We start from the raw sequence: 23,602 nt of genomic DNA, 5'->3' as shown, positions 1-23,602 counted from the left end.
CGTCCAACACTGAATGAAATCACGCAGGGGCTCATTCTGCTTATGGACGCAGTGCTGGAGCTCCACGAGGCCAGCAGGGCGTTTGCACGTCCCATCGAAGGTCCTGATGAAGACTCGGGCCAGATCTGCCCAGCTGTAGATGATAGAGGGAGCCAACTGGTTCAGCCACGTCGTGTCAAGCCGTCGAGCATCAGAGGGAGGTGTTTCATGGCGACGTGGTCGTCCCCTCCTCCGATCTGGACTGCCACTCGGTAGTCGTCCAACCACGTTTCTGGCTTGGATTCTCCTGTAAACTTGCTGATCCCCGTCGCCAATCGGAAGTTGGGAGGGATGTCAGCCGAACGGATGGCTCGACTGAAACACTCGGGACCAGAGACGATGGTCCTGCGTCCACTCGGACGGTCCATATCATGACCATCGCGGTGGGCTCGGCCCCTGTCGACCCTCCTCTGGGCGATATGCCCTCTCGCGTCGGGCCTTGGATCATAAGTGTCACCGACTGAACACCGATCATCATGATGTCGGGGCCCGTAGGGCCCACCCCGCGGAGGGGTGCGTGAGCGGCGACGATCTTCGGGGTTCATGGAACGGCTGCCTCCCCTGTGTCGCTGATGAGAACCGGGGCTGTGAACTGAACGATGCGTGTTTGCGCGAACAGAACTATTGTGGATCCTGTTGTGCGACTGGGAGACCGCCGAATTTTGCTGTTGCGCCGTGTGCAGCAGGGCACGGATCTGCTCGATTCCTCTGCCAGCCTCTAAATCGGTCGGCTGGAGGGAATCGGCTAACTTGGCGGCCGCAGCCAGGTTGGGGATGGGTGTGCGGAACACCTCCACGTTGCTCTGATGAGTGCGCCGACTGGCAGAACGGCGGGGCTGACGGCGAGCGCCAGATGTTTCGCCGACCTCGTGCTCGTTCCGACCGGTTTGGTGGGGCTTTCATGGGAGTTGGCCATGTGCACTTCGGCTGCAGGCCCGCGACCCACGTACTCGGAAGGAAACTCAGTTGGAATTGAGTCCGAGCACTGGGACAGCGGCGCAACTACAACCGACTCGAGGACCGCCACTTGTGAAGACGCGCTCTGGCGAGGCTGGGCGTGTTGCACCCAACGCTGGAGTCGCGTATGGCGAGATCACTTGTTGCGGCGCGTGACAGGGGCGTAGGTCGACACCGGGGCCGACTGCCGGACAAGAAGGATGACGCTGGCGCCGGCACGGAAGTGCGTAGCCCCGCGACTAGGGAGCGCCTCGACGTCGAGAGGAGCATCCCGAAGCCATGCTGAATCGTCGACGATGAAGGAGAGAGCGCCGAAGAGGATCTCATGACCCATGCACAAATCTCCACTGGACGACATGATGAAAAGATGTAGTCGCAAACTCGCCGAAAGTCGCTTAGACGCCTGCCCCATGGTGGGCGCCAACTGTCGTGGGTATAAGTCTGACAGTAGATGTGTAGGGTACGAAAGGATGGGCAGAGCCTTAGCTACGGCGAGGTTGTATGAGTTCAGGCCCCTCTACTGTGGAGGTAAAATCCCTACGTCTCAGTGCTCTTGGGAGCTTGTTGTCAAGTGGAATATGGATTACAGTGAATTGCTAACCCATGCACCAGTGGGGAAGGACGGCTTATATAGAGTGCGCTGCCCTTCACAACGGTTCGGTGCACAGGGGTGGATTAGTGGCGAATAAATGCCTACGTTACAGGTAACGTATGTCTTAAATGCTAATAAAGGTACATGGAAACGTATGACCGTTGTCCTCCACGGGGGGTTACGATGTACAAAGTGGAATCCAGTCGGTAAGTTTGATACGCTCCGAATGCTCATCTCCGACTGGATGATGGAGGAATTGTCGCCGACTGGATGATGGGAAGTCCTTAATTCAGTCGGAACTGACTAAGGGCCTTATCCCTTATGAAGGGTAGTCCTTGGGTAGGACCTATAGGGCAGGTCTATGACCCTACCCTAGGACTATAACCCCATCACTCCCCTTCAATCCCACCAACTTCATAAATATCCTCTGATTTAAGCCTGTTTAGGACTACTCTGCGCGTTAAAATTCAGATCTGCTTCAGAAAAAACAAACCAAACAGGATAGCTCCACGATATGATGCTCCGTAAAAAAACTAGAATCTGGGATACAACTTCAAAGTTTTAATGAAGCTCCTGAGAGGATACGCCAAAAAACTCTAGAAGCTGGAGTTGGATGGAAATTACCCACCACCGCCACTAGTAAGTCGATACCCCTTCATTTTCTTTCCCCTCAACCAATCAAATAGATTTTTTTCACCAATTTTTTTATTCTTGAAGCTGGAGCTAGATTGAAGCCAAACATTCTCTTGATAGTGTATAGCTTCTGTATGAAACTGCTCCAAAATGAATTTGATGAAGTGAAACTTATTTTGGTGAATTGAAGCAGTCCCAAACAGGTCTGTCGCGGTGCTGCCGATTAGCTTCATAAAAAATGTGTTGCCACCAAACTTTTAAATAGCGCTATAGCGTCGCTATACGCATCCAGGAGCACGTTGCGCTACACAAAGCTTGATTTTAGCTACGACGGGTTAGCGTGCTAATAGCGCGCTAGAGTTCATTTAGCGCAGAAATTGGGCCTTAGCGTTAGCGTCTCGCGTCTCTGGCCTAGAATTTTTGGTCCAAAATTAAATTGCTACGCGGGCCAAAGCCCAAGGACAGGGCCTATAGCCCCGGCCCGTAAGGGGCTTTAGTCCCGGTTCACCAACCGGGACTAAAGGGGCGGGACTAAAGGCCTAACCTTTAGTCCCGGCCCTATTCCAAGCCGGGACCAAAGGTGCTCCACGTGGGTGCCTCGGAGTGCCCTCAGGGGCAGGCCCTTTAGTCCCGGGTCTTAACACGAACCCGGACTAAAGAGTTTCAGATTTTGTTTATTTTTGGGTTTTAGGGTTTTAGGGTTTAGGTGTTCGGGAGATTAACGTGATGCCTCGTTTGGTGTTTGGGAATTAGTTTTGATATAATTCTAAATAGAAATAATTATGCATATATATATATAAGATTAACTTATCTTACAAGCGAGCATATATATACAATTATATGGAGATCTGAATTATCGGGACTAGAGCCCGTCTATTTGATTACATGGACCAACATCAGTAATGGCCCCTAGCTACACTAAATCGTCCTTTGTCATCTATAGCTTCCGTCCTCAGAAAGGTCGCAAGCTCCTCTGCAACAGCAATCGCACGTTGCTCTGGTAGGGACTTCTCCCTCATGGCCGTGTACTATATAAGAAGAGGAGATGAATATGAATATCAATCATGATAACAAAGAATGACAGGTAAAAATAGAGGTGTGAATGTTCATTGCTTACGTCGTATGTGTGATCCTTGTGCTCAGAGGTAAACGTGCGAATGGTCTCGCAAACATAGTATCCGCATAGATGCGTCCCCCGTGGCTGCTGGTCGCACTTTACGAGAATAGAATATATATAATCAAAATAATAATCTAGCATCATAAATGTATTGAAAATAGAAGTATATCATACTACTACTTACCTGAGCCGCTCTAAAGGTCAGCTTCTCAGGCTCGATACCGGGAGTCACGCACTTGAACCGCTTCCAAACCCTTCCCGACAAGGAAAATGATTTGCTAACTTTTTCATTAATTGATATATCAGAAAATCATCGAAAGAGACCGATAGAGCGCAAGAATGATTGAAATTACCCTTGGAGCATGTCCTGCGGGCTTTGGAACTGTTCCAAGGGTCTCCATAATGGGTCGAAGGCATCAACTCTTCCCTTATCAATTTAAATGTCCAACAGAATCCAATGGAAGCTGCACATGTATATATATATATATATATATGTGTGTGTGTGTGTGTGTGTGTGTGTGTGTGTGTGTGTGTGTGTCAGTAACTTATCAATTACACTTATAAGTGAATGGACACAACAGAATAAAGACCCTCACCTTCTCCGTCATTGGACCTATCTCCTGCCCCATCGGCTTCATCTTCGTGTCGGTCGACCTCCATTCCATATCCGGAGGGGTTTAGATATGACGACGGAGATTCAGCTGGTTCAACGTCGGGGTCGTCTTTGATTATATCTTCGAGAAGTTCTTCCTCTTCGAGGTTCCTGATATGTGGATCCATAGTTCTGCAAAAAACGGACATTTGATTAACTAATAAACTAACAAACTATATAAGAGGGGTTGAAAACTTCGAAGTGTCGTTTTATATAGGAGGACCTTTAGTCCCGGGTCTTGGCTAGAACCTAAAATCTAAAATATGTCTAACGGATTCTCTTAACCTTTAAGGATTTAACAAAATGGCGACATTCTAGATGTGTAGAAAATGATCCTATTTTTCCTAATCTCATCTACCCTTCTATATGTCACATTGTCTAGTGTCAAAGGACTTTGTTGAACTTTGTACCAAAAAAGAATTATTCTATGAGGAACTCCGTTCCAAAACAACTTTAGTCCCGGGTCGTGGCTCCACCCGGGACTCCTAGATTTCTGTATAGTATTCAAAGTAGGAGTACTTTTCCAATTTGAGCATTCAATAAGCAAAACCAAATCGTAAAATAAAGTAGTATTCAAATTAGCATGCATTCAATTATAAGAAAAACTACATCATCTCTTTTGTCCGTACATCCTCGAATATTATCACTAATACTCCTCGAATACTATCATACATATAGCATCACTGATACAACTAGAAGCGTAGCGCCCGACGGGTATCGTCGCGGGCGGTGGACACCCAAAGAGAAGAACCATCACAGGATCATAGCTCCAGTGAGATCCCTGAAGAACCTGCCAGGTATGCTCGAACCTGCCCTCCAACGCAACCATGTAGCGACGGACGTGCTCATCCTCCTCGCTAACACGGTGACGTACCACCTCCGCGGTGTCTGGAAGCCTCGGCACCGTCACTGGCCCAAGCAATCGCCACCAAACAAGGATCGGGTCAACAACGGGCTGGCTCCTCACCAACCTACGCCCCCGGAAGGTAGCACCTCCCAATACCAGCCGGGCGGAGCCCAGTCCCGGACATGGCCCCTCTGATCAAGCAGGTGTCCTCCGCCGAGTCGACGACGAGGATGTGGGATAGGCATCGTAAAATGAACTAAAAAAATAAACTAGTTCTATTAATTTTCTTGCTAAAAATAAACTGATTGTATATATAGTAAAATAACCAATTAACACTTAAGCATATACAATAGCAAAATTAAGCAATAATCTAAGAAACACTAATTAAGCATCTATATACGTAGAATTGTCTTCTTCTTCTTCTTCTTCTTCTTTCTTATTTTCTTCTCCCCTTCTTCTTCAACTTCTCTTCTTCTACTTCTCTTCTTCTAGTTCTCCTCTTCTTCTATTTTTCCTCTTCTTCTCCTCCCCTCCTCTTCTTATTCTCCTTTTTCTTCTTTTCTTCTCCTCCTCTTCTTATTTTCCTTTTTCCTAATCTTATTTTCTTATTTTTGTTCATCTTTCTTCTTCTTGTAACCCTAACCTAATTCTAAATATTACTAACCCTAATAATCTAGCACAAACCTAATAACAATAGGAATTAAATGACAAAAAAATCTTTTCTTCTCCTTTTTCTTCTTTTCTTCTCCTTTTTCTTCTTTTCTTCCCTTTTTCTTCTCTTCTTCCCTTTTTCTTCTCTTCTTCTCCTTTTTCTTCTTTTCTTCTCCTTTTTCTTCTTTTCTTCCCTTTTTCTTCTTTTCTTCTCCTTTTTCTTCTTTTCTTCTCCCTTTTCTTTTTTTCTTCCCTTTTTCTTCTTTTCTTCTCCTATTTCTTCTTTTCTTCTCCTTTTTCTTCTTTTCTTCTCCTTTTTCTTCTTTTCTTCTCCTTTTTCTTCTTTTCTTCTACCGGCCGGAGTGTTGGGGAGGAGGGGGCGGGGGGCTTACCGGCCGGAGGCGTCGACGACGACGAGGAGGATGGCGGCGGCGAGGAGGACGACGGCGACAGCGAGGAGGACGGCAGGCGGCGGCGAGAATGACGGCGGGCAGCCTGACGGCGTCGTCGAGTTCGTCGCGGTGCCGCGCCGGGCAGGAGAACGAGGAAGAAGAGAGAACGAAATGCGATTTGGGTTGGAAATTTTCTAACTCCAGCTTATATAGGTGGACCGTTAGTCCCGGTTCGGGGCTCGAACCGGGACTAAAGACACCCTTTAGTCCCGGGTGGAGCCACGACCCGGTACTAAAGGCCCTTTTCGGCACACCAAAAGGCGGGAAGCAGGGGCCTTTAGTCCCGGGTCGGGGCTCGAGCCGGGACTAAAGACACCCTTTAGTCCCGGGTGGAGCCACGACCCGGGGCTAAAGGCCCGTGCTCGGCAGGCGGCAGGCGAGGGGCTTTAGTCCCGGGTCGTGGCTCCACCCGAGACTAAAGCCCCTCTGTTGGCTGCACTATAAGTTTAGTCCCACCTCGCCCAGCGAGGTGGACTAACACTACTTTATAAGCCCCGTCACAGCATCTCCATCGAGCTCCTCTCTAAAGCAAGCTTACGGGCCTAAACTGACTGTAAATTTCAAAATTGAAACTATATTTGAAATTATGGAGAAAATTAAACCTGAATTCAAAGTGAGGTCACTTTGAATTTAAGTTTAATTTTCTTTATAAATTCTCATATAGTTTCAATTTTTTTCTATTTTCAAAATTAACTATTTTGTTATTTTCAATTAAAAACTATGTTTATTAAAATTCTTTTTCCATATTTGAGAATTTGACAAAACTATAATAATGAAAAGTGTTTGAAATTGAATAAATAATTCAAAAGTATTTTCTATTTTCAAAATTAATTATTTTGACTATCCAAACTATTAACTATTTTGTTATTTTCAATTAAAAACTATGTTTATTAAAATTCTTTTTGCGTATTTGAGAATTTGACAAAACTATGATAATGAAAAGTGTTTGAAATTGAATAAATAATTCAAAACTATTTTCTATTTTAAAAATTAATTATTTTGACTATCCAAACTATTTACTATTTTGTTATTTTCAATTAAAAACTATGTTTATTAAAATTCTTTATGCATATTTGAGAATATGACAAGAGGACTCGAGTCCCGGGTCGGGGCTCGAGCCGGGACCAAAGACACCCTTTAGTCCCGGGTGGAGCCACGAACCGAGACTAAAGGCCCGTGCTCGGCACGCGGCAGGTGAGGGGCTTTAGTCCCGGGTCTTGGCTCCACCCGGGACTAAAGCCCCTCCGCTGGCTGCACGATTAGTTTAGTCCCACCTCGCCCAGCGAGGGGGACTAACACTAGTTTATAAGCCCCGTCTCAGCATCTCCATCGAGCTCCTCTCTAAAGCAGGCTTACGGGCCTAAACACACTCTAAATTTGAAAATTGAAACTATATTCGAAATTATGGAGAAAATTCAACCTGAATTCAAAGTGAGGTCACTTTGAATTTCGATTGAATTTTCTCTATAAATTCTCATATAGTTTCAATTTTTTTCTATTTTCAAAATTAATTATTTTGACTATCCAAACTATTAACTATTTAGTTTTTTTCAATTAAAAAGTATGTTTATTAAAAATTCTTTTTGCATATTTGAGAATTTGACAAAACTATGAAAATGAAAAGTGTTTGAAATTGAATAAATAATTCAAAACTATTTTCTATTTTAAAAATTAATTATTTTGACTATCCAAACTATTAACTATTTAGTTATTTTCAATAAAAAGTATGTTTATTAAAAATTCTTTTTGAATATTTGAGAATTTGACAAAACTATGAAAATGAAAAGTGTTTGGAATTGAATAAATAATTCAAAACTATTTTCTATTTTCAAAATTAATTATTTTGACTATCCAAACTATTAACTATTTTGTTATTTTCAATTAGAAACTATGTTTATTAAAATTCTTTTTGCATATTTGAGAATTTGACAAAACTATGAAAATGAAAACTGTTTGAAATTGAATAAATAATTCAAAACTATTTTATATTTTCAAAATTAATTATTTTGACTATCCAAACTATTAACTATTTTGTTATTTTCAATTAAAAACTATGTTTATTAATATTCTTTTTGCATATTTGAGAATTTGACAAAACTATGATAATGAAAAGTGTTTGATAGTTAGCATGCTATCATCATTTCATCCACATAGCATGTGTTAAAAAGTTGAGAGGGCTACAACAAAAACTGGATGCACTTCGTGTACAAAACGGACAATCTCTCTCAAAGTATCAGGGTTTCGAACGAGAACTCATCTCTTACAAAGGGATTTCATTTTTTTGAACTTATTTGAACTCCATACTTTTTGTGTGTTCAAAATGAACCATTCAAAGGCACATCACAAAATTTCAACAATTTCTGACTTCATTTGGTATTCTTCGTGCATTTACTTTTTTTTTTAGTTAGTTGACCCTGAAATTGAAAAGCACTACAAATGAACTCTGAAAATGTTGAAAGTTGGCATGCTATCATCATTTCACCCACATAGCATGTGTTAAAAAGTTTCGAGGGCTACGACAAAAACTGGATGCACTTCGTGTAAAAACGGACAATCTCTCTCGAAGTATGAGGGTTTCGAACGAGAACTCATCTCTTACAAAGGGATTTCATTTTTGTGAACTTATTTGAACTCCATACTTTTTGTGTGTTCAAAATGCACCATTCAAAGGCACATCACAAAATTTCAACAATTTCTGACTTCATTTGGTATTCTTCGTGTATTTACTTATTTTTTTGAACTAGTTGACCCTGAAATTGAAAAGCACTACAAATGAACTCTGAAAATGTTGAAAGTTGGCATGCTATCATCATTTCACCCACATAGCATGTGTTAAAAAGTTGAGAGGGCTACGACAAAAACTGGATGCACTTCGTGTTTGAAATTGAATAAATAATTCAAAATTAAAAGGTTTAGTACATTCCATACATGCATTACATAAAAGGTTTAATACATTATTACATTATTGCACCAATATTCCTATCTATTATTTCTGTTTTCTTCTGGGTCGTAGCCATGGAGAATGTTCATCATTCAGTAGGATGCTTGGATCCGTTTTCACTTTGAAGGGCGGAATTTCATGAAACTTATTATAATCTACTGACATGTATGTCTTGTCATCTACTCCCACGATGTTTCTTTTCCCTGAAAGAACTATGTGGCATTTTGGTTCATCGGACAATATCTTCTTTTGTTGATTTCTTTTTCTCATTTTTGTAGACATGTCCTTCACATAGAAAACCTGAGCGACATCATTGGCTAGGACAAATGGTTCGTCCATGTACGCAAGATTGTTGAGATCCACTGTTGTCATGCCGTACTTTTGGTCTACAACTACTCCGCCTCCTGTCAGCTTCACCTATTTGCACCGAAACAAAGGGATCTTAAAAGTAGGTCCATAGTCAAGTTCCCATATCTCCTCTATGTACCCGTAATATGTTTCCAAACAGTGCCCATTCTCGTCTGTTGCGTCAAAGCGGACACCACTATTTTGGTTGCTGCTCTTTTTATCTTGGGCAACCGTGTAAAATGTATTCCCATTTATCTCATACCCTTGGAAACTACATATAGTCGAAGATGATGGCCTGGCCAAACAGTACAGCTGATCTCCAACGGTGTCGTCATTCATGAGATGTGTCTGCAACCAACTACCGAAAGTCTTCTCGTGTTCCCCTTTAATCCAAGAGTCAGCCTTCCCCGGGTTTTCGGAGCGTAGAATATTCTTGTCTCTCACGATATACGGAGCCACCATGGTGGAATTGTGTAGAACTGTGTAGTGTGCTTGAGAGAAAGAATGCCTCTCCATACATACTTTTGCTTTCCATCCTAGTGTGCCTTTTCCTGTCAGCCTATCCTCATACCGAGATTCAGGAACACCAATCGGCTTAAGGTCAGGAAGAAAGTTCACACAAAACTCAATGACCTCCTCTGTTCCATAGCCCTTGGAGATGCTTCCTTCTGGCCTAGCACGGTTACGAACATATTTCTTTAAGACTCCCATGAACCTCTCGAAGGGGAACATATTGTGTAGAAACACAGGACCGAGAATTCTAATCTGTTCGACTAGGTGAACTAGGAGGTGTGTCATTATATTGAAGAAGGATGGCGGGAACAACAACTCAAAGCTGACCAGACATTGGACCACATCAATATGTAACCCTGATAGACTTTCTCGATCGATTACCTTCTGAGAAATTGCATTGAGGAATGCACATACCTTCACAATTGCCAGGCGAACATTTTCCGGTAGAATTCCCCTCAATGCAACCGGAAGCAATTGCGTCATAAGCACGTGGCAGTCATGAGACTTTAGGTTTTGGAATTTTTGGTCTTTCATATTTACGATTCCCTTTATATTCGACGAGAAGCCAGTCGGGACCTTGATACTGAAAAGGACTTCAAAGAAGATTTCCTTCTCTTCCTTGGTAAGAGCGTAGGTGGCACGCCCTTGAAACTGCCCTGGATGCATGCCATCTCTTCCTTTATGACGTTCCTGGTCCTCCCATGCTTCCAGTGTATCTTTTGACTTCCCATACAAGCCCAAGAAGCCTAGAATATTCATGCAAAGATTCTTCGTCAGGTGCATCACGTTGATTGCCGAGCGGACCTCATGGACTTCCCAGTAGGGTAGCTCCCAAAATATAGATTTCTTCTTCCACATGGGTACGCGCTTATCAGGGCCGTTAGGAACAGGTTGGCTGCCAGGACCCTTTCCAAAGATTACTTTTAAATCTTTGACCATATCAAATAACTCAGCACCAGTACGGATGACAGGCTTCCCCCGGGGTTCTGCCTTGCCATTGAAATGCTTGCCTTTTTTCTTTAAGGGATGCTTGGGCGGAAGAAAACGACGATTGTACGGGTACACATTCTTCCTACATTTGTCCAGATATATACTTTCTGTCTGATCCAAACAGTGCGTGCATGCATTGTATCCCTTGTTTGACTGTCCTGAAATGTTACTAAGAGTAGGCCAATCATTGATGTTTACGAAAAGCAACGCTCGAAGGTCAAATTCCTCTTGTTTGTGCTCGTCCCACACACGTACACCTGGTTCGGCCCACAGCTGTAAAAGTTCACCAACTAATGGCCTCAGGTACACATCAATATCGTTGCCGGGTTGCTTTGGACCTTGGATAAGCACTGGCATCATAATGAACTTCCGCTTCATGCACAACCAAGGAGGAAGGTTGTAGATACACAGAGTAACGGGCCAGGTGCTGTGACTGCAACTCTGCTCCCCAAAAGGATTCATGCCATCTATACTCAGACCTAACCATAAGTTCCTTGCGTCAGCTGCAAATCTCGAGAACTCTCTCTCGATTTTTCTCCACTGCTGACCATCAGCGGTGTGCCTCAACTTATCGTCTTTCATACGATCTTCCATGTGCCATCGCAACAACTTCGCATGATCTTTATTTCTTAACAGACGTTTCAACCGTGGTATTATAGGAGCATACCACATCACCTTGGCAGGAACCCTCTTCCTGGGTGGCTCGCCCTCAATATCACCAGGGTCATCTTTTCTGATCTTATACCGCAATGCAGTGCATACCGGGCATTTATCCATATTCTCGTACTTCTCACCGCGGTAGAGGATGCAGTCATTAGGGCATGCATGTATCTTCTGCACGTCTAATCCTAGAGGCCAGACAATCTTCTTTGCTTCGTATGTGCTGGCGGGCAATTCATTCTTTCTTGGAAGCATCTTCTTCATCAGTACTAGCACCTTTTCGAATGACGAGTCAGTCACACCGGTCTCTGCCTTCCACTTCAGCAATTCCAGTGTGCTACCCAGCTTCTTCTGGCCATCTTCACAAGTTGGGTACAACAATTTGTTGTGGTCCTGTAACATCTGCTCGAACTGCAACCTCTCCTTTTCTGTGTCGCAACCTCGCCGTGCATCAGAAATGACCCGGCCAAGATCATCAGCGGGCTCATCTGGTTCCCGTTCTTCATCCTGATCTTCTTCTTCATTGTCTTCCATTGCGGTATCAGCATACTCAGGGAACATAGATCGGTAGTTGTCATCATCGTTCTCTTCTTCTTCATCATCGTCTTCCATCATAACCCCTCTTTCTCCGTGCTTGGTCCAAACATTATAGCCCGACATAAAACCGGACCGAAGCAGGTGGCTCTGAATGACTCTTGAGGAAGTGTAATCCTTCTCATTCCGACATTCAACACATGGACAAAACATATAGCCACCACCATGCTTGTTCGCATCGGCTGCATCTCGAAAAGAATGCACGCCTTCTCTGTAAGCGATTGTGCGTCGATCACCGTACATCCATGGATGGCTCATCTGCGTTATACGACAGTATATCAAATACAATCACGATCCTAAAAATTAGTACGCACGGTCTAAACGAGGAAATATAGTTGCTAACCTTTTAGAATAAGTAGAAATAAAGAGGAAGTGGTTTAAGCGTGGATCGGGCATCTCATATCGTAGTTGTGTTCGGTGAACTGAAGCGGCATCTCTCTAACACACATTTCAACAAACACCTCTAGTGCATCAAAAAAAATGGAGAGCTAGCACACACCCACACTCTTCCATCCAAGAAAAATGCAAGGAAGAGGGGAGAGGGGGGCTGTGCTATATATAGGCAGAGGACTTTAGTCCCGGTTTGAGACACAAACCGGGGCTAAAGGTGGCGCACATGCGGGCTGCACACCGCGTAGCCCTTTACTCCCGGTTTAAGACACAAACCGGGACTAAAGGCTCCTTACGGGCCGGGACCAAAGCCTCGTGGGCGGCATTGCGATTTGGGGCGACGTGGCCGGGCCTTTAGTCCCGGCCCAGAGGGAGGCCGGGACTAAAGGGTCCAGGCCAAAGGCCCGTTTTCCACTAGTGCAAGTAGAATACCCCAACCCTCCTCTGAAGCCAAACCCTATCCTCACTCCTGTCCTCTTCTCACGCACGAACAACGGCGGCGGCGGACCAACGACCAACCATGGCGGAGGCCTTGAACTGCGACTCCGGGAACTGACCTTTCCCGCCACTCCCTCTGAGTGACGGGTATTCCACCAGCCAAGGCAACTCCTGGCTACTTCCTCTCGACTGCTCCCTCCTCTCCACTCCCTCTGCTGCGACGACGACCGCATCCACAGGTGGACGAAGGTCCCCACACGACGGTGCTCCCCGCGGCGACCATGAGCCATCAAATCCCATCAACAGGTAAGCTTATTTATCCCCTGTTATCTCTTTTTATGAATGCTTGTACTGCTACAAAAATATGTGAAGGATTGAATGCTCCCGATTCACAATAAAAATGGATGCTACTGAAGTTTTCAGTTATATATAAAATTACAAATACATTGGAAGTCTATTTGTTACTGTCGTACATTTTTCTATCACGTATTTTGGATGCATTTGCTGGGAAGTGAATGCTTTTCTAAACATTTAGATATACTGGGGAGTGAAAGCTACTACTATGTTCTGAATTACATAATACAATATCATTTTTCTATTGATTTCGTTGTATGCTAATTGATATATGTCAATTGTGAAGTACATATATGTTGAATTGATGACTGATTTTATATTTATTTTCTCATTTTTTATTGATTTATACTAAAACGCTAACTGGTGCTTAGCATGCTATAGCTGCGCTATAGCATTTCATAGCTTTTGGCCGAGCTGCCACTATGAGGCTTAGCGCGCTATTTAAAATTTTGGTTGCCACCCAATCTCATTTTGTTAAAAATGTATTGCAACGGAAATATTTAACTGCCACGGTGCTGCCGATTAACCTCATAAAAGAGTCCACTTTCCGTATGAAATAGCAATGACCGGCATGAATGATACTACTCCCTCTGCAAGGAAACATAAGAGCTTTTAAATCATTTCTTTACAGAAGTCATATGCCCAGATTTCAACATTCAAAAAGGAGAAGGTGATTTGGCTCTCACGCTCATATGCTCCCGAATAAGTATTCCATCTACTGTGCAGGTTATTCATACATGTTCGCGGTGGCTCCGTACTTGATCTATCCTGCAGAAGCCGAAAGACAGGGACCTTTTTACGATGGCGTCTACTCGGCTGGAGCGTACAGCCACGGAAGTTTTTTACATCCATGAATGACGGCGTGACCTTCGGATCGGATCGGATTTTTTCTAGGTTGTTAGACCATTTACTTTTATTTGTATTTCTCTTCATACTCGGTACTACTTTCTGGTCTATGTTGGTTGCGTGCATCCTGTTATGCAGAGGCCGGGTTTTTCAGCGATGCGATTTTATCAACTTGATATTTCAAATTAATGAAATGCCCTTTATCGAAAAAATGCTTCCGAATAAGTAAATATTTAAAAAAACTGATTTCTAGGATTTTATAACAAACATGTCCATATATTTTTACTGTGTGCGATTATCTGTGAAAGTTCATTGTGATCAGAGCCAAATTAAATTAAATAAAACAATAGTTCTAAAAAGCTTCAAAAATAGTATTCTTAAGAATACTGGTTTCAGGTTGATCCCAGTGGAGAGTCCTCAATGAAATGTAACAAAACTTTGCAGGATATGGACACTGTTACAAAACAAACCACACACATTAAATAAGTATACTGGAGAACAAATGAAATGTAACAAAACCTTGCAGGATATGGTCCATAGTTTACAGGTGACAAAGCACAAGCACTCCCGCAAATAAAGACAAGAGCAGAGCAGGAAGTTGCTCATCTCAGACACAAGGTAGCCCAACGCTGATGTTTAATTATTCCTCTTTCTCACGCACGCACACGATCTGTCTCATCCATCTGGCGAGGTAGATGATGCATGAAAACCAAATAAAACTGAATTTGAAACTCGCAGCATCGGCACCGCCACAATGGTAGTGGAGATGACACGATGCAGTTAGTATGTAATCTCACTTTTGTAGTGGGCACAACAAATCAATCAGGCATCAGGCCTCTCAGGAACAAGGACAACACACTGGAATACAGTGGATGAGGAAAACAGGGGAATCCAAATCAATCAGGCATCAGGCCTCTCAGGAACACGGCGACAGACTGGAATACAATTGATGAAGAATGCCGAAAAAAGATTTTCCCCGCTTTGTATTACAAAGCAACCAACCGATACAATCAACAGCAGGTGCTGGGGTGGAAGCAGCACAATCACACCCAAAAGAAACGAAAGAGAAACAACAAGAGAAAAAATGCCGACAACGACGGATCAACGAAAACGAAGAAGCTTCACGACCACTGCGCCCACCGAAGATCTCCCACCAAGCTCCAAGGCTCCGAAGCACCGGTACCAATCAACACATCCAAGAAGGACCGCGACGATGACGACGCTGTTGCCAAGGGTTTCCCCCGGTACTTGACAACGCAAGAGGAAGGGTCACCCCCGACGCCCTCCAGGAAGGTCCGGCGGCACCCACAAGCGTCGCCGCGTCGGTGTCGACCAGGCCGACAGGGGTTTACCCCGATCCCAACCTTCACCTCGGATGCTCCAGGGCCTGTCACCAAAGCGACCACCATCTTGCGCCACCGCGGTCATGAAGCCTCCACGCCGTCTCACCACGGCACCATGAAGTGAGGCCTGCACAGCGGGGAATAGGAGCCGGGACTAGGGCCACAACACCGTCGGCACGCAGGAGGGTACAACCTCCACCGTCAACCACGGCAGCCGACCGGGCACAATAGCAGGAGCATACCAGGCCCGTGGGCCCACAGGCCCGGTCGGGCTCTCCACGCCCGTAAAGCTCCCGCCATCGCGCTGCAGCAGGCGCGCCTTCGACATCGCCGCCCCACGTCCGAGCTGCTCCTCCTCCTCACCACACAGACGACGATGAAGCCACGCCAGAAACCGGCCCGCTAGGATCCAGATGGGCCCCACAGGGTCTAGATCTGGGCCGGGGACGCGCCACCGGCCAACCTGCGTCACCACGCCGTCTCATCGCCAAGGGGCAACACCACCACCTCATGCGTTGCCGGCCACTGCTGCCGGGTCGCCGGACCGTCGTCGAGCCGAGGAGCACCGCCGCCGCCCCCATATCCCAGGCAAGGAGGCGCGCGCGGGGACAGGCAGTCCCGCCGCTGCCAACACCACCCGACCAAGCGCCGGGGGCGGCCGTCGGCGGCGGCAGGAAGGGAAGGAGGAGGAGGAAGGCCGAAGAGGGGCGGAGCTCGTGCCGCCCCGGCCACCTCCCGGGAGGCGGCCCGGGGCGGATCCGGGAGGGGGGGAGGGGGGCGGGGACGGCCGGCGGCGGCGGCGGCGGCGGGAACCCTAGGAGTCGCGGGTCGCGAGAGAAGAAACCGGTTTGAGGTTTTTGGCTACCCTGCCAATCGATGAAGAATGGAGGGGAATCCTTCTCTCTTGCCTGACCTGCATCTGCAGGAACTACCTGCAAGACCGGACGACATTCGATCCAACCAAAACATGTATACATGTCAGTTATGGAATAGGTATATATGCATGCTAAATTGTTTATACATACTTTATCTGTAAATTGATATAAGAGCATTTAAATTACTAAAGTAATGTTCTAAATACTTTTATATTAGTTTCGCAGGAAGTACTAAGAAGATTTGATGGCTAGACCGTCGGACAGAGAGGTAACTAAATCAAGGCAGTTGTACAACGATTGATTGGTGTAATTAACTCTGGAACTCTGGATACATATACATATATTTTTTATAGAAAAGGAGATGACCCCCGGCATCTGCATCTAGAAGATGCATGCAGCCATTTTATTGATTATTTTCAAGGATCTTACAAAGTAGTACAATAATATGCGTGAATCCGCCATCTTGACAACATTTGCCGTTACTTCTATCCAAATGATGAAGGGGTGCAAGCTGAATCAAATACCCACACCTCTCACCTAAGCCTAACATCTAAAGCCGGAGGCCCCGGCCAAGCCACATATCAGGTCCGGGTCACAAACCGGTCCGACACACTCACACGTGTCGTTGCCGTCATCTTTCACTGGTCCATCTTCAGATCAGATTGAGGTACCAGCCTTGGCAGGTGCCTCCGCCATCGACGTCACCATGACGCCAAACGACGACCTCCACCTACGTGAGTTCATCTCCAAGCAACAGACACAGATCCATGCTAGGATAGGGCCGCACCACCGCCGTCGCCCATCACCCACAAGCGCCACCCAGCCCCAAAGTTCCCAATGCGGCGCCTTCAAGAAGGGAACGGCGCCGTGAGCATCGTCGCTGTCCAACAAAGTTAAGGCTTTCGCCCGGGAGACCTAGGGGAAGGGGAAGTGAGGGGATCAGTCCATAACGACGCCTCCAAGAAGAGGAACGACGCTCTCAGGCGTCGCCGTCGGTGCGGCCGGCCATGGCCGACCAAGGATTTTGCCCGAACTAGATCCCCGCCACCAGCAGCGCCTACTGTACAAATTCGGCGATCCAAGGAAGCAAGACCCTATCAGACTGGCCCGCACACCGAACAGGGGAGGAGGGGAGGCGCCAGATCGCGCGCACCGACCATCGCAGAAGCCGCCGCCGGACGCCAACGACCACCGGATCCCGCCGCTCGCCCGGCCAGGACACCAGATCCACCGCCCGCACGGCTGCTAGCCTGCCGTGCCTCGCCAATGGAGCCGCCGCTTCAGATCCGGGGCTCCCCACAAAGAGGCAGGGCAGTCTAGTCCCCCGCCACCATCCTTGGCCCCCTCGGGCTTGCCCCGCGGCTGCCCAGGCAACGGCGAGGAAGGGAGGGGGTGGGGGTGAGGCCGAGGGGCGGCTAGGGTTGGGAGGGAGGGAGCGGCTGCATGGGCCTTCTGAATACATATATGTAAGAAACAAAAACAATTATGTACAGTGAGAAATAAAAATTTGAGTATGCCGGTCCACACAAAAGACAGGATGGGCGAATAGTTTTCGGCAAGCAAGCAGATGAAGTAAAGGATTGATCAGCCTCAACTCAGAACTCACCTCATGACAGAGACTCTGGGCAACTGGTTTTTGTAGTAAGCCGAGTGGACCAGCAAGTACATGTATGAGACTTGGGGAGAAGTCCAGATGCAAGAGCTTCAGGTTATCAAAGGACTTTTCATCAGAATAAGATTTTGTACTAGGCCGGCACCAGATGTAGCGTGCCGTTAGGAGCTGGGACGCCCAAAATGTACGAAGCCACTCAAACTGGGACCCCGAAATTCTCTGGCCAGACACCCACTCTCTCTTGGTAGTGTGAAAGACCGTGTGTATCTTGTGGCACACTGGCACTTCTCGACCCGGCACCATCTTAGCCGAGGCATTGTTCCAAATATCAGCTCAGGTGCATAGATATTGGTGATGGTGGAGCAATCGTACACGTGTAACGATTTTTTTTTTAGAAAAGAAGGATGATCCCCGGCTTGTGCATCCGGGAGATGCATGCGGTCATTTTATTGATTATTCTCGAGGACCTTACAAAGTGTTACAACAATATGTCTGAATCCGTCATCTTCACAACATCTGTCGCTACTCTTATCCATATGATGAAGGGGTGCTAGCTGGACCACATACCCAGACCACTTATCTAAGCCTAACTTCAAAAGCCGAAAGCCCCAGCCGAGCCGGTCTAGCCATCTGCCACATACCGGGTCTAGGGCACAAAACCGATCTGACGCACCGGTGTGCAGTCGCCGTCATCTTTCACCAGTCCGTCTTTAGAGCAGATATTGAAGTTTCTACCTTGTGTAGCCACTCTGCCATCGACGTCACCATGACACCAGATAGGTACCTCCTCTTACGCGAGTCCATCTCCACGCATCGGACGCCGAGTCCCCACAGCGTCATGCCGCTGATATCCGTCGCCATCAATGTGTGAGATGAAGCACCGCTGACCGCTCCACCATTCCTCCAGTCAGCACTTGCTTCAAAACGATGCCCTCAAGAGGGAAGGTGATAAAACACCATCATCGTCCGATCCAGGAAGAGTCAGATCTAAGGTTTTGCACGGAGCATCCGAGCCTGATGACGCAAACAGCAACGCCGTTGCTCCACCAGACGAGCGCCGCCGACGTCACAACCTTTAAAATGAACCTGGCCAAAATGCGCCGACATCGAACTGCCGCCACCTCCACTGCCGCTTGAGCAGCCCCCGAGCATCTGTCTCGCAGCTTGGGGTCGAGCCGGAACCTCCCTTCCGCGACTTCTGCTATCTCAGTCCGAGAGCCTTCAGCAATACCACTGAAATCATCCTCCTCGTCTTGCGTGTCAAACATCTTCCTCACCCACTTTGAGGTGTCAATGTGGATGACTTGGTCAAACTCCAGTCCTGGGGGCCTTGTTTGTTCATTTGGTGCCAGCCGTTGGGCCACGGCTCGCAGGACGGCAGACGCACCAAGCCCGTCCCTGTTAGAATAAGCCACTCGGTGGCTGTGGTGATTACTGTGCGTGATGGTTGTGCCGGACACCGTGGCGTGTGTGTGCGTCTGTTAGTGCATGCATTGGAAGAGGTCAAGACAGTTCGTGTTGTTAGTGGCCGAGAGCAGCGGCCGGCTATGTGTGCGTGCGTGGAGTTAGTGGCTTCTGGTCGTGTGCGTGTGTGGGCTTATATAAGGCACCCTAAACATCATGTTAGGGGCGGGGCCGGGTGTAAGCTATGTAGCCATTGTAAAGAAGAAAAGATTGGGGCGTTTGAGCGCCCGTGGCGGCGTTCGTCGCCGGCCAAAAAAAATCTTGTGTCCACGGTTCTTTTTCTTCCACCTCAGTTCGAGTGACAGGAGAGGTAGCTAGAGGGCTTCGGTTCCAACATTTGGTATCATGAGTTTCGTTATCTTGGGCGTGGTTCGCCCTTGCCTGAGGCGTGCCGGCGGTGGCGGCGTTCGTCGGCGGCTGCGCGATGGAGCTCGGGGTCGTGTGTCGGCCTGAGGAGATGCGCGGCGCTGCGGCCTCATGGTGGACGCGGAGGGGCGAGCGGTGAGTTTGCGGCGAATGCGGAGGTGGCGAGCGATGAGTCTGCGGCGAATGCGGAGGCGGCGCACTGTGACGCCATGCGAGCGGCGAGTACGGAGGGCCCGACAGCGTGGCTAGAAGGCCACGGAGGTCCTACTTGGTGGCGCAGAGGCCGCGGAGGCGCAGCGCAGCACGGCGGCATGGAGGCTGCGACGGCCGTAGCGCGGCGGCCGGGGAACGTCGGCAATGAGTGGCGCTCAACGGGGAGCAGCGCGGTGGTAGCTGCATCGGCGGCGGTGCGCCACAGCGGCCGGCGAGGTGGCCGCGTTGCACGGCATCAGCGGCAGCTCGTGCTGGAAGCACACGGTGGCGTCGGGCGGCAGCAACCATGGCGACCAGCTTGTCGCGTTGGGCGCGTGTATGGGCGCGCGCCGGGCATGCTGGGCGCGTCGGGTCCATGGCGGGTCGTGCGTGTGGTGTGCACGGGCGTGTCCGTGCACGAGTGCAGCTTGTGTGCGTTCTGTTGGCAAGATCGGGGGAGCGCGGAGTTGGTCCTAGGCGGGCTCGCACGACCCGAACGTGTGTGTGCATGTCGCGGGAGTGGGCGGAGCGGGCCGGACTAGGCGCTAGGCGTGGACTAGGGCGTGGGGTACGTGCCCTGGCGCGCCCCAGGGTATAAGACCCCCGTATGCGTTGTAACAGGTGTGGCTCGAGTTCGTGCTTGAGGAAATCGGCCGTAGTTGCGGCCGGCGGCGTCAGTGCGCCGGGAAGAGAAGCTGCGGCGTGTGTCGCCGGAGGTGAAGAAGGGCGTTCTCCGTGACAGTCAACGAGAGGCCGGAGTCTTGACAGGATGGGCGGCGAGGTCGTGGCTTAAGGGGAGAATGTTAGGAATAAGCCACTCGGTGGCTGTGGTGATTACTGTGCGCGCTGGTTGTGCCGGGCATCGTGGTGTGTGTGTGCGTCTGTTAGTGCATGCATTGGAAGAGGTCAAGACAGTTGGTGTTGTTAGTGGCCGAGAGCAGCGGCCGGCTATGTGTGTGTGCGTGGAGTTAGTGGCTCCTGGTCGTGTGCGTGTGTGGGCTTATATAAGGCACTGTAAACATCATGTTAGGGGCGGGGCCAGGTGTAAGCTATGTAGCCATTGTAAAGAAGAAAAGATTGGGGCATTTGAGCGCCCGTGGCGGCGTTCGTCGTCGGCCAAAAAAAATCTTGTGTCCACGGTTCTTCTTCTTCCACCTCAGTTCGAGTGACAGGAGAGGTAGCTAGAGGGCTTCGGTTCCAACAGTCCCAGCCATCAAAGTAGATGGCATTCTCTCTGCTTCGAGTGTTTTTGAGTTCATCAAGAATTCGTTTAACAGCTGCATCAATGGTGTCCACCTTTATAACCTGAATGAACATGTGCACCACATGCAGCCGTGCGGTGATCATTAGTTCAAACTAGCGAATCAACTAATGACCAATAGGCATGTTTTTTCCTTGAAAAACTGCATGGTTAACTACTGGAATCTCACAGTTTTGTGTGGAACGATTATAACTGAATGACAGCAAATTTGCAAATTAAGCTACATACTACGAAAATTAAAGCATGCAAAATGGAAAGAGAGGTGTTTGATAAGTGTCATACCTCAGTGCGCATGATTAATTGTGGGATCTGTGGATCTCTAGCCTCTAATTTATTTCATTTGAGACTTACAACCCAAGTCATCAATTGTCAATCTTGTTAGCAAGCTCCAGCAGATAAATCTCTTGTCGATCTGTTTCTAAGCATCCATACGGGTCAATAGCTCCTGTGCGACATATTTGACGCGGAATGGAAGCAGTGCGACATTGTTGATCAAAATTGCTCTGGTGCGATATCTTTAGAGCAAACAATAGCTGCAATGCGACATGGCTCTGTTTAACCATGAAATGCAAAACTCAAGGGGTTAAATTATGACACGCGGGATCCACCAGTTATCCACGTCAACATGAGACCCACCACTTACTCGCATGTGTGCGGGACCCACAACTTATCCACAGAAGCATGGCCATGGTCATCCGCGTGCCCGGACCCGAGCCAGCCCATCCTCCCCCCATTGCTTGCCCTTCCTCCTTTCCCCCACCTTCTTCTTCCTCTTCACCGGTGAGGAAGCGCGTCGCCGGCGAGTGATGTCTAGCTCGAGCTCGGCCTCCCGCCAATGGAGGAAGTATGATCTAGTGCCGCTAACAAGCTGCCCCGATTGCCCACGCATGGAGCCTCTGAAGCGTCTGACTTGTATGAGGGAAGAAAATGGCAACCGTGGGCACGACTTCGTGAAATGCTTGAGCAGGCCACAGCCGAGGCAGGTTAGATCTGTCTACTTCACCAATCGTATGGTCTATTTCTCCCAATTTTTTCTTTTTTCGTCAAATTTGGGCGATGGAGCTAGGGTTGGATCTAGAGTTCATGAGTTGCCGACCCCTGTTTTTCAGGTTCTGCAGAAATGCGGGTATTTCGAGTGGCTCAGATGAGTACATTGAGAGGTTGAAATTGGAGGGATCAATCGAAGGGCTCAATTTTGGGGCACCGCTTGCTGTGGAACACGCCCCCCATTTGGCGGATAGATCAGGTCATTGTTATGGGCAAGCTGAACTGGGGTGTGAATTGAAGAAAATGGACAAGCAACTAAAGCAACTGATCGATTTGAAGCAACAAACAAATATGATGGCTGGAGCATTTTATTGTTGTGTCATTGCTATGGGTTTCTTTTACTTGATGTTCATCAATCGCTAGAAATTGTTAGAGTTTCAGTCAGTGTGTCAATCTAGTTTCATTTGTTAACTGAATTTGAATTTATGTGAAGCAAAACCTGCCTGTGTTTGTAATGGATTATTTTAAAATGCAACAATTGATGAAAAAATGCAGCAATTCATAATGTGCAGCAATTCTTCAGTTAACAGAGTGGAGGTGCATCTCATTCAAAAAAAACAGAGTGGAGGTGAAGAGTTCATGGTCAAACAAAAAACGTTATTGGGTCATGGGCTAATGAGGACTGTGAGAAGAAAAAGCAGGCCCAAATAGAAAACAGGCATATCCGCTTGGTGCAACCATGTTGCTTCGATAAAAAATATTCGTGTCCATTTTGTGATGGATCATTTTTTGAGACACATATGTAAATCGATTGTTGCTTCGATAAAAAATAGTTCATCCAACAACAGATAGCAACAGATAACAAATAGCAACAGAAATTTAGCTTAGCTTACATCCATACCTGCAGCAAATAGATATAAAATAGTTCATCCAACAAGAGATAGCAACAGATAACAGATAGCACAGATAGCACCAACTAATAGCTGCAGCATCAGTTCATACAGGGGTCATTCATACAGCCAACACCAGCAACAGTTCATCCAACCAGCACCAGAAATTTAGATTACATCCATACCAAAAGTAGTTCTAACGTATATGCTGACATATAGCAGCATACCTAACCAGTAACAGCCCCTGACGGCGCACTTCAGTTGTTCTTGAGGTTCTTCAGGCGCTCTGAGCGGCGCACCACACCCACCACCGGCTTCTTCTTCTTGTTTCCACCAGTGAAGACTGGCGGAATGATCTGCACTTCAGGGTCGAGGACGGCGGCCGGCAGCGCGAGGAAAGCATCGGTCACCCTCTCCGTCCTCGAGGCAAGACGGGTAGGATCCGGCTGCGGTGCCGTCATCCTGGATGAGCGGTACATCCACCACCTTGCGCGCTGCGTCAGGTCGGTGGTACGCTGCACCTCCATCATCGCCCAAAGGATGACAGAGGAAGGTGGGACGCAGTAGCTGGGGGGGAGGCACAGAGCTTCTCGTCCTC

The sequence above is a fragment of the Hordeum vulgare genome, chromosome 2H (assembly GCF_904849725.1).
Source record: "Hordeum vulgare subsp. vulgare chromosome 2H, MorexV3_pseudomolecules_assembly, whole genome shotgun sequence".
NCBI lineage: Eukaryota > Viridiplantae > Streptophyta > Magnoliopsida > Poales > Poaceae > Hordeum > Hordeum vulgare.
This window is presented reverse-complemented; position numbering follows the sequence as displayed.